Below are 9,035 nucleotides of genomic sequence, written 5' to 3' on the forward strand. Positions count from 1 at the left end.
AAACCCCCCTTTTTCTTTATGCCAAAATTTTTTTTTTTTTTTACCTTAACCCCATCTATGGTTGGGGGTGTTTTCCCTTTAAAAAACCCACCTTAAACTTTCCTCTAGACCCCCTGTTAAAAAAAGATTTTCTCCTTTTTTCTTTTTACTTTTCTTCAAAGAAGTCCTAACTATTCCCCAATTTTTAAAAAAGTTAAAACGAGGTCAGCCATAGTAAAGAAAAAAAAAACACATTTCACTGTTCTAATTTTAAAATCCCCGTTCCCAAAATGTAAATATCTTTTTATTTCTGTTTTCCAACAAAATTCCCCTAAAATATCGCCAAATCAAAAAAAGAAAACAAAAACATGATGTACCTAAGGGGGTTTATTAATATAGGAAACCCACCTTTTTTTTTTTTTTAAACCCGGAAATGATTAAAAGGGCCGGGTTTTTATCAAAAACCCAAGTAAATTTTAAACCTAAAATTCAAGTGAATTTTTCAAACCTAAATTTAAATTTAAATTTTGGGTTTTGTTTAACCCAAATCTTTCCCCTTTTTTCCCCCACAACTCATTCTTTTGTTTTATCAGATTTTTTTTTTTAAATTTTAACCCTTTAGTTCCTTTTGCCCTGGGAGAGGCATTTTTGGGGGAAATTTAAATTTTTTTTGTTTTAATTAGGTTTTCCCCCCTTTTTTTTGTTTTTTTTCAGCCCCCTCTTGGGAAGGGGGCAAAAGGGGGAAAACCCCCTTTCCCCCACTTCAAATTCATTTAAATAGAATGTTTACTAACATTTTTCTTTTAGTTATTCTCCCTTTTTTTTTAACCCCAAAATTTGTAGGACCCCTGCACAAACCCCTTAAAAGGGGGGGCCCATACCTTTTAAAAACCCGTTTTATAAGAGGGGGTCCCACATTGGGTTGACTACTTTTTTTTTTTCTTTTTTTTTGGTTTTTTTAAAACCCAATGTTCCCTCATTTTAAAACAAATATTTTCTTAAAACCTTACAAATATTTCCCCCTTTTCCCCAATGGAATTTTCTCAGCCTCCTTTCCGTAAACCCCAGGTCTGAAAGGACATTTCCTTTAAATTTTTATCCATCTTCAAAATTTCAGACATAAAGACAAACATACCCGACAAAAAATTTAACATTTTCAACTTAACCCCAAACCCGAACCTTGGGGTCATATGTCCCCCCATCAAAAACACTAAACCCTTTTGTGTCTTTTTTCTACTTTTCCTTTTTTTTTTTTTTTTTTGTGAAATCAAAATTTTACATTTCTTTTTTCCTTTAATCTACCAATCTCGGGCATAATTCATCTACTTTCCTTTTTAACCCCCCTCTTTTCCCCCTTACCCCAAAAACTTATATTGCAACCCAAAAGTTAATTATACATGGCCACCTCTTCTGCTTTCCACCGGGAACTATACCCTTCCTTCTATAAAACCCACTTTTTTTATTTCCAAAATTTTAAAAACCCCCCTTCTTTTTCTCTTTTCTGTATGTTTTAAGCTTTTTTTTTCCTTTTTAAGACTAGCCCCTGAGCCCCTTTTTCCATTTGTTGTCTCAAAGAATCCTGATATTTTACTGTCCCTTCGCTCTCGCTTGCAGCAGCTGTCTGTGAGTGGAGAGGGGCTTAGGGCTCTGGGGCACACATTTTCTCATCTCTTTGCCCATAATCACTGCCCTTTATGTATTTTTACTACTGGATAAATTCCATGTGTGCCAACCGGAGAATATGGTGGTGGTCTTATGTCTAGATTTTCTGGAAATGACTGATCATTTTTCTGTCCCTGTGTTTTATCAACCCTGTCTTCCTTATCTTGTCTCCCGAATGTCCCTTATGGGGTGTGCTGCTCCCTGTATGAGCATTAAAAGACCGTGAAGAACAGCATGTTTAACTTCTACCTTCATTATTTTATTTCTCAACTTGGCACGTAATATGAGACCCACGGTTTTGGGGATCGTCCTCTAATTTAGTTATATCATCCGGTAATTTATGCATTCCATCCCACAGTGGACAGAACCACAGCTTCTCAATAATTGTTAGGTCTTTTTGTACTGCAGGATCTAAATTGTCCTGTGCTTGTTTTATGCGCACATCCTGGTCTTTTGGAGTGCTCACGGCCTCGTGTTTCAACGTTACCACGGTTTATACGGTCCTGATTTCAACAGACCCTCCTCCTGTGTCTTAGCCTCCGCCATACTATTCTCTTTTTTTTTCTTTCTTTATTTTTTTTTTTTTATCAGACTACCTTCATTTCTTTTATCCAATTTAGAAATTACTCTTCGTGTCACCCGAACACTACCCCTTCATGTATTCTCTGTTTAGAATACCACTACCTTTCATCTGATTTAGACTACCTTCATTTCTATTATCCAATTTAGAAACTACTCTTCACGTTTCCCGAACGCTACGCCTTCATATATCCCCTGTTTGAGATATAACCTTTCATCTGATTTACCAAGACTACCTTCATTTCTACGGCCCAATTTAGAAACTATCTTCACCCTCCAGACGCTACGCCCTCCTGATCCCTGTTTGAATACAGTACCTTTCATCTGATCTATACACAGACTACCTTCATTCCTATGTCCCAATTTAGAAATTACTCTTCACGTCCCTTTTGGAGGCTACACCTTCATGTATTCCCTCTTTGAAATACACTACCTTTCGTCTGGTTTACTAACTACTACTCTTCCCGCTACTAATTTTCCAATTTAGCGGTGCCCTTCATGCTTACTTCATGGAGAAATATCCCGCGCGCAGGTGATATTCTACTGTAAGCACTACATCTTCATACCTATTTTTTGCAAGTACTACGTTTTCACACATTAAAATTTAAAACTTTTTCACACATCAACATCTTATCAAATTTGTCAATTTTAGCACCTAGGATACAGGCACGTTCCACATTCAGATTTTGTACATGTCCAATGCTGCAGATTTGATATTAACAGGTTCTGCTTTACCTTTCCTTAGTGCCCGGGCTGAATGTGGAGACGCATCTCGTCCTAGTTGTTCACTTACTCAAGGATGGGTCCGTGCCTTCCTCGAGCCCCACGTTGGGCGCCAAATTGTTGGGGCTAAATCCTGCTCCATTCTCAGGGTTCATTCAATTAGTAGTCAAAATCTCAGATGTGGATGTGTGAATCCATTTTATTACATAGGATATCCTAGAGACAAATACAGAGTCAACCTAACACGGCTCAACCCCAAATTTGTCTGACCCTCTGCTCCTGGACCCCCTGGTCTTATTCACAAAGGGTGGGGTCTCTTGGCCATGGTGGTGTGTGTGTGTGTGTGTGTGTGTGTGTGGTGTGTGTGTGTGTGCCTATTCGTTATCTTTCAATTGGAATGTGACTTAAAGTTTATGACCCTCACTTCAGGACTGGCAAAGCAAAAGATCAGTGGGCCATAAAGAAGAACATCATCAATTCAAACTTCTGACACATTTGTAGAGCGGGGTTATAACAAAATGTAACAGAACATCTTATATTATAAAACAGAAGTATTGCAAAATCTTAATGTAACAAACAACAAACAACAAACTATATACTTATGACAACAAACTTAACGCATGACCAACATGTCTCCATTTATGCTGAAATAATGCTTTTACCTTTTGACTTGAATGTATAATGCAATCACCCACAATGTTCAAGCACATATAACATTTTAAATTCCAACACTGCTGAAAGAACTCTGTCAGTGCAAAGTCATTAAAGGGCATTTTTGGGTTTGTCAGACCATCGGCACCATAGGCTTTAAAAACCTTAGTGGAGCAGTAGAAATACCTGACAGGTCCTTGCTGGTAAAAGAAGTGGTTGGAAGAACGATCATTCTCATACCTCGACTTTGGCTGGCCACAGGAAAGACATGTTTTTGTCTGATTTTTTTTTTTTGTGCTGGCAGTTGTTGTTGTTGCTGCTGCTGTTTGTTCATTATGTTTCTAACTATTTTCTCAATAAAGTCTTGAGTTAGAGGCGTGGCCTGGGTCTGCACAGGTGGTGGTGGTGGATTAACAACTGCAGCAGACATGGTAACAACTGGCACTCTGGTAGTCTTACTCCCCTTGGTCAGAGAGTGCCAGAGTTCCTGCCTCTCTTGCAGTTTTTCTGGGCTGGTATTTAAAGAGGAGCTGGTGTTTAACAATTTGCATTACATTATGTAGTTTGGTTGTTGGGTGGAGCATGCTGTTTGGGTCTTTACAGGAGTTGTAAACTAACATAGTCCTGGTCTACAAGCTTGAGCACATCCTTCTGGCCACGGTGTTTATGAAGAAGGTCGTCGATAGCCTGTTTCATAGGAGTTGGCCAGCGCTTGTGGTTGAACACAAATACCCTCCCACCTGTCTTCACCGGTCCAGTGCGAGCACCAGTTGGTGAGGAAAGGAAGGGGAGAGACAACAGACTTCTGGTTTCTATATCAACAAAAGACGTACAATAAGTTGTTCTGCCCCCAAAAAAGGATAAAACAAACAAACCGCTAAACAATTCATACAATTTGGTGGAAACTCACTTCCCAGTTGGTAAGTTTGTTTAGACAATGGCTGATGGATCATTATGTTTATGTACTAGTCTAGGCAAAAACACATTTCATAAAGTTCTATATTGTCTCCTTTCTAAGAAACAAAAGATGCAATTCATTTATAAAGGCTGTTATTATGATTGAAACCTGGGCAGTGATACTGAGGTTTTGTCCACCACTTTGTCTGTCTACCCGTCTGTCTAAGTGTTTACCTGGCTCTGTCTGCGGCTTGTGCTTAGTGTCATCTGGTTGCACATCAGCAGGAGGGCATGCAGCAAACTGAAACAGCTTGGGTAGTAAATTGGAGGATGACTGTGGAACATCAGTCTGGGCAGTGGGTGGGCTGCTTTGAGGAGGGGGATTCAGGGCACGTGTTAAGTCTGTGTAACCAGCTACTCAAAGGCCACTTTTATAAGAATAACCACTAAGTTTACCTGACAATGAGAGATATTTCAGCTATCCAGATGTTCAGAATTGGACCAGATCAGAAGATTATAGGTTTGCTCGCTGAAGCCAAAGGATTGAATTACCACAGTGAAAGAACACCACAAGTCACAGGAGAAGTTTAACTATATGTATTAATTGCAATAAGTAACGAGGTATAGCATTAATACATTAACAACTATAAACATCAATTGAAGTAAGGTGAAAAATGAAAAAGTGGGATCCCATATAAAAAAGTAAAAAAAATAAAGTATCAAAATAATAAATGTACAGTCCAGTTCAATTAAAATAAATTAGACCCGGGTCTGCTAAAGTACTGTTCTCAATTCCTTAAGCGCAAAAAGGATATTTGTCCTTCAAGGAAATCAAGTGTGCACACAGTTCTACCTGACCCCTTGGCCAAAGGGGTGATCAAGTTTCTCCGCTGTAAAGTCTCTAGGTTGCAACCTCCTGGCTACAACCGGGCTCTACATCAAGTGGGCTTGGCTCGCCATCCAGTTTCTCTACGCTCTGCAATGTTTCTCTGTTGATTTCCACCGCCGGTCTAGACTCCACCAGACTGCGATCCCTCAAATTTGAATCGAGCAAAAAAACCTGACCAGTACAATGAGACAGCTCATTAGCTTGAACCTGCCTTCTGAATCAGTCTCTCTCCAGTGTTTCACACTATTTAGTTTACATCAACAGTCACAGAACTTAACATTAGCCTTAAAATGTATAAGTATCTGCTGCTACGATGATTCAGCTTTTCTGGAGTCACTTCCGGTCTCACTCAGTAGCGCGAAAGGCTGAGAGACGGGCCTAAACACTATTGGCTAGGGTGTAGTAACTAGTAGGGATGAGCGAGTACAGCATTATCTGTATCTGTATCTGTTTACCACATGAATTATCTGTATCCGGATCCGTACTCGGACTGGGCGGGGCCTAAACCGGAAGTGGTCAGATTTAACCAGGAAGTGGGTCAGGTTCTCTTGAAATGTGCGGGGCTTTAACCGGTATGTTATTTAAGCATGCAATTGATATGAGTTGATCAAAAATAGTTATATTTATTGCTGATTTGAAAACTATTTACATGACAGCATCAAGCTTCAGATCAATGGTGTTGTCATGGTAACAAACAAACTATATACAGAACGTTTTGCAACAATGAATACAACACATGCGGTTAGATTTCTGGTGAACGTGGGTTTCAGACATGCTGCTTGTTTTAAATGCAACTCCCATTGCATCTCTGCCATCGGAGATTTTTTTTTTTTTTACTGTCAGCTGCCCCCTCTCTCTCTGTGTCTCTCCCGTACACACACACACACACACACACACCCTTGTGTGGAAATAAAAGAAATAAAAAAATAAAAAAGAACCAAAAACAAAAAAAAATCACACTGATCATACAAAAATAAAAAGTTAAAAAAGAAAGTTATATTGAGTATGAAAACTCTTGTTCATTACATTTTACTTCATAATTGCAACCGCATGTGTTGTATTCATTGTTGCAAAACGTTCTGTACATAGTTTGTTTGTTACCATGACAACACCATTGATCTGAAGCTTGATGCTGTCATGTAAATAGTTTTCAAATCAGCAATAAATATAACTATTTTTGATCAACTCATATCAATTGCATGCTTAAATAACATACCGGTTAAAGCCCCGCACATTTCAAGAGAACCTGACCCACTTCCGGGTTAAATCTGACCACTTCCGGTTTAGGCCCCGCCCAGTCCGAGTACGGATCCGGATACAGATAATTCATGTGGTAAACAGATACAGATACAGATACAGATAATGCTGTACTCGCTCATCCCTAGTAGTAACACTCAAACTTTATAAGCTAATGCCACAAGAACAACATGCCCTTGTATTGGATGATATCTATGTTAACAAGCAATCATGTCAATATAAACCATTTATTTATACTTACATATAGTTTTCAAATGTATCTTATAATCACTTGTATATAATTACCAATATATTTATTACATATTTATAGGACTTATTTATTCTATTTATTGGCCATTTTATATCTGGGTTACACCTGTCTTGCTCCTGTGCTTATCCCAGTCTAGAGGAACTGACAACCAGGCTCAACATATTCCAAGCCAAACTTCTCTCCAGTGTCTGTGCCAGTGAAATGAAAAGCAGCATACTTCACATGTCCCAGCACTCTTTTAGAGTCTGCATTTAGTTCTGCCATCAAAGCTGGATCAAAGACACTTGGGAGGTGAACATCTGGCTGTTTCAAGTCCACCAGGCGTTGATAATTCCCCTGTGCCACCGCTGTCATCCCCTGGGCTTGGAACAGCTCTGGGGAGATGCGTGTTCCAGTGACCCACTGAGCCTGATGGAAATGGTATTCTTCTAGCTGTGAAGTGCCTCTGATGGGGATCCACACAGGAACTTTAGCACCTTCCCCCTGCACGTTGTTTAGCTGCAGTGTTCCTCCGTGCCTGTACAAGATCCCACCTTCAACCTCAGGCTCTCTCAGTCACCCGCGCAAGATGTGTATGCGCTGAATACGCCATGACTTCAGCATAGAAGGCTTGAAGAGAAGAGCACCGTTTGGATCAGTTGTGAGGTAAAAGTGCAGGAAAACTCCCTTGACTCTCTTGACAAGCTCTTCAGGCTGTGGAATTCTGGTCCTGCAGTGCTCTCGAATGTGTGCCTTTGTTGGGTTGGCAGGCTGAATTCCGCTGAAGACATATGTGTCTTTAAGCCTTTGCAGGTCTTCCTGAACCACCACTAAAAAAAACTGCTGACAGGAACTGAGCAAAGGAACTGTACAGAGGATGATGCTCTGACACACACTCACGGAGGAACCGCCTCAAACAGTGGAACATGTCCAGCTTGATAACAATGTTTTCATTGTAGTGTGATCTTGATGCACAGGTGTTCAGCAGGTCACACGTAGTGGCATTAGTGCATTAGCAACAATAACGTCAGTGGTTTTCCAAGCATCCCAGTTCATATGTTCTCCTGTGTAAGATTCTGCAACCTTAAATGCTGCACAGCAATCCCTGAAAGAAGAAATAGAGGAACAGTATAGCCGTTCATGTTAAAGCAGTGATTTTAATCAATTTTTACACTTCAGTGTACTCAGTCATGAAAATAAAAGCAATGTATGTTATTAGCTGTTCATGTCACCAATAAAAGCTAAAGATATTGTTTATATCTTACCTGTCTACCCACTGGTAGTGGGCCTTCTTTATGCCGGCAGTGCTGTAGCGGTGTGCTATACCTTCATACATGAGCTTCAGTGACTTTTCTATTTCAGACTGCACCATCACCCATGAAAGGATCATCCAGTTCTCATTCATGACTGCATATGATGAAAAGGTGACCTTCCTAGCAACTTTCCGTGTGTGGTCTGAGCGGAAAGCCTGTCCAAAGGTGCCCTGAAGAAGCTTTGCGATAGCACCTTCCTGGTATTGGTACTCATGCAGTAGGCAGTCAATTAGGTAGTGTGCAGACACAGAGATCCCGATCCAGCCACCTGAATCCCCATGGCTTGGTTTCCTGTCTTATGAACTGAGTGATGGTTCTTAGGTCATACTTTCCTGCCTCACCATCCATGACGTTCTGGCAGGTGAGCAGGAAAGCTAGGTGAGCAGGTTCGTATTTCAGGTGCATCATCTCCATAATCTGCTTTGCCATGACAAGAATAATAACAAGGCAAATTATTAAGATTTTGTGTCACTCATTAGAATTTAGCCTAAGCAGTGGAAGCAACATGACACACACACTAAACATGCAGACACATGCAGTCAAGTGTTAGTAACTACAGCAGTTTTACATGCAGTATATAGTTTCATCCACATAAACAAAAGACTGATACTTACCCTCACAATGACTGGTTTCAATTCATAGTCACTAGGACAATAGGTAGAACACTAAAACACAAACATGACCAGAACATGGTCAACATGAGACAGAAAGCTTTAAGTCATGCTTCCGATTGGGATAAGAATTCATGGTCCCAGAGTTGTCTGTTTTGGTTAAGAACCTCGCTCTGTTCCTGAAGCCGGTGGTGGTCTGGCAGATGATGATGACGGTGCAGAAACAGCTGTAAAACAGAATAAAA

The 9,035-nt window shown here is 40.1% G+C and overlaps 1 long non-coding RNA gene across 1 annotated transcript; it reads right to left on the reverse strand.

Annotated features, from left to right (window-relative positions):
* Positions 1–4,315: 4,315 nt before the first annotated feature.
* On the reverse strand, positions 4,316–7,237 carry LOC116673207 (uncharacterized). The gene is made up of 3 exons (XR_004327783.1): positions 6,993–7,237; positions 4,726–4,893; positions 4,316–4,406 (listed from the first exon to the last, which is right to left on the reverse strand). It is a non-coding gene; the product is annotated as an uncharacterized LOC116673207 (long non-coding RNA).
* Between the last annotated feature and the right edge of the window lie 1,798 nt (positions 7,238–9,035).

This window comes from Etheostoma spectabile, chromosome 23 (assembly GCF_008692095.1).
Source record: "Etheostoma spectabile isolate EspeVRDwgs_2016 chromosome 23, UIUC_Espe_1.0, whole genome shotgun sequence".
Classification (NCBI taxonomy): Eukaryota; Metazoa; Chordata; class Actinopteri; order Perciformes; family Percidae; genus Etheostoma; species Etheostoma spectabile.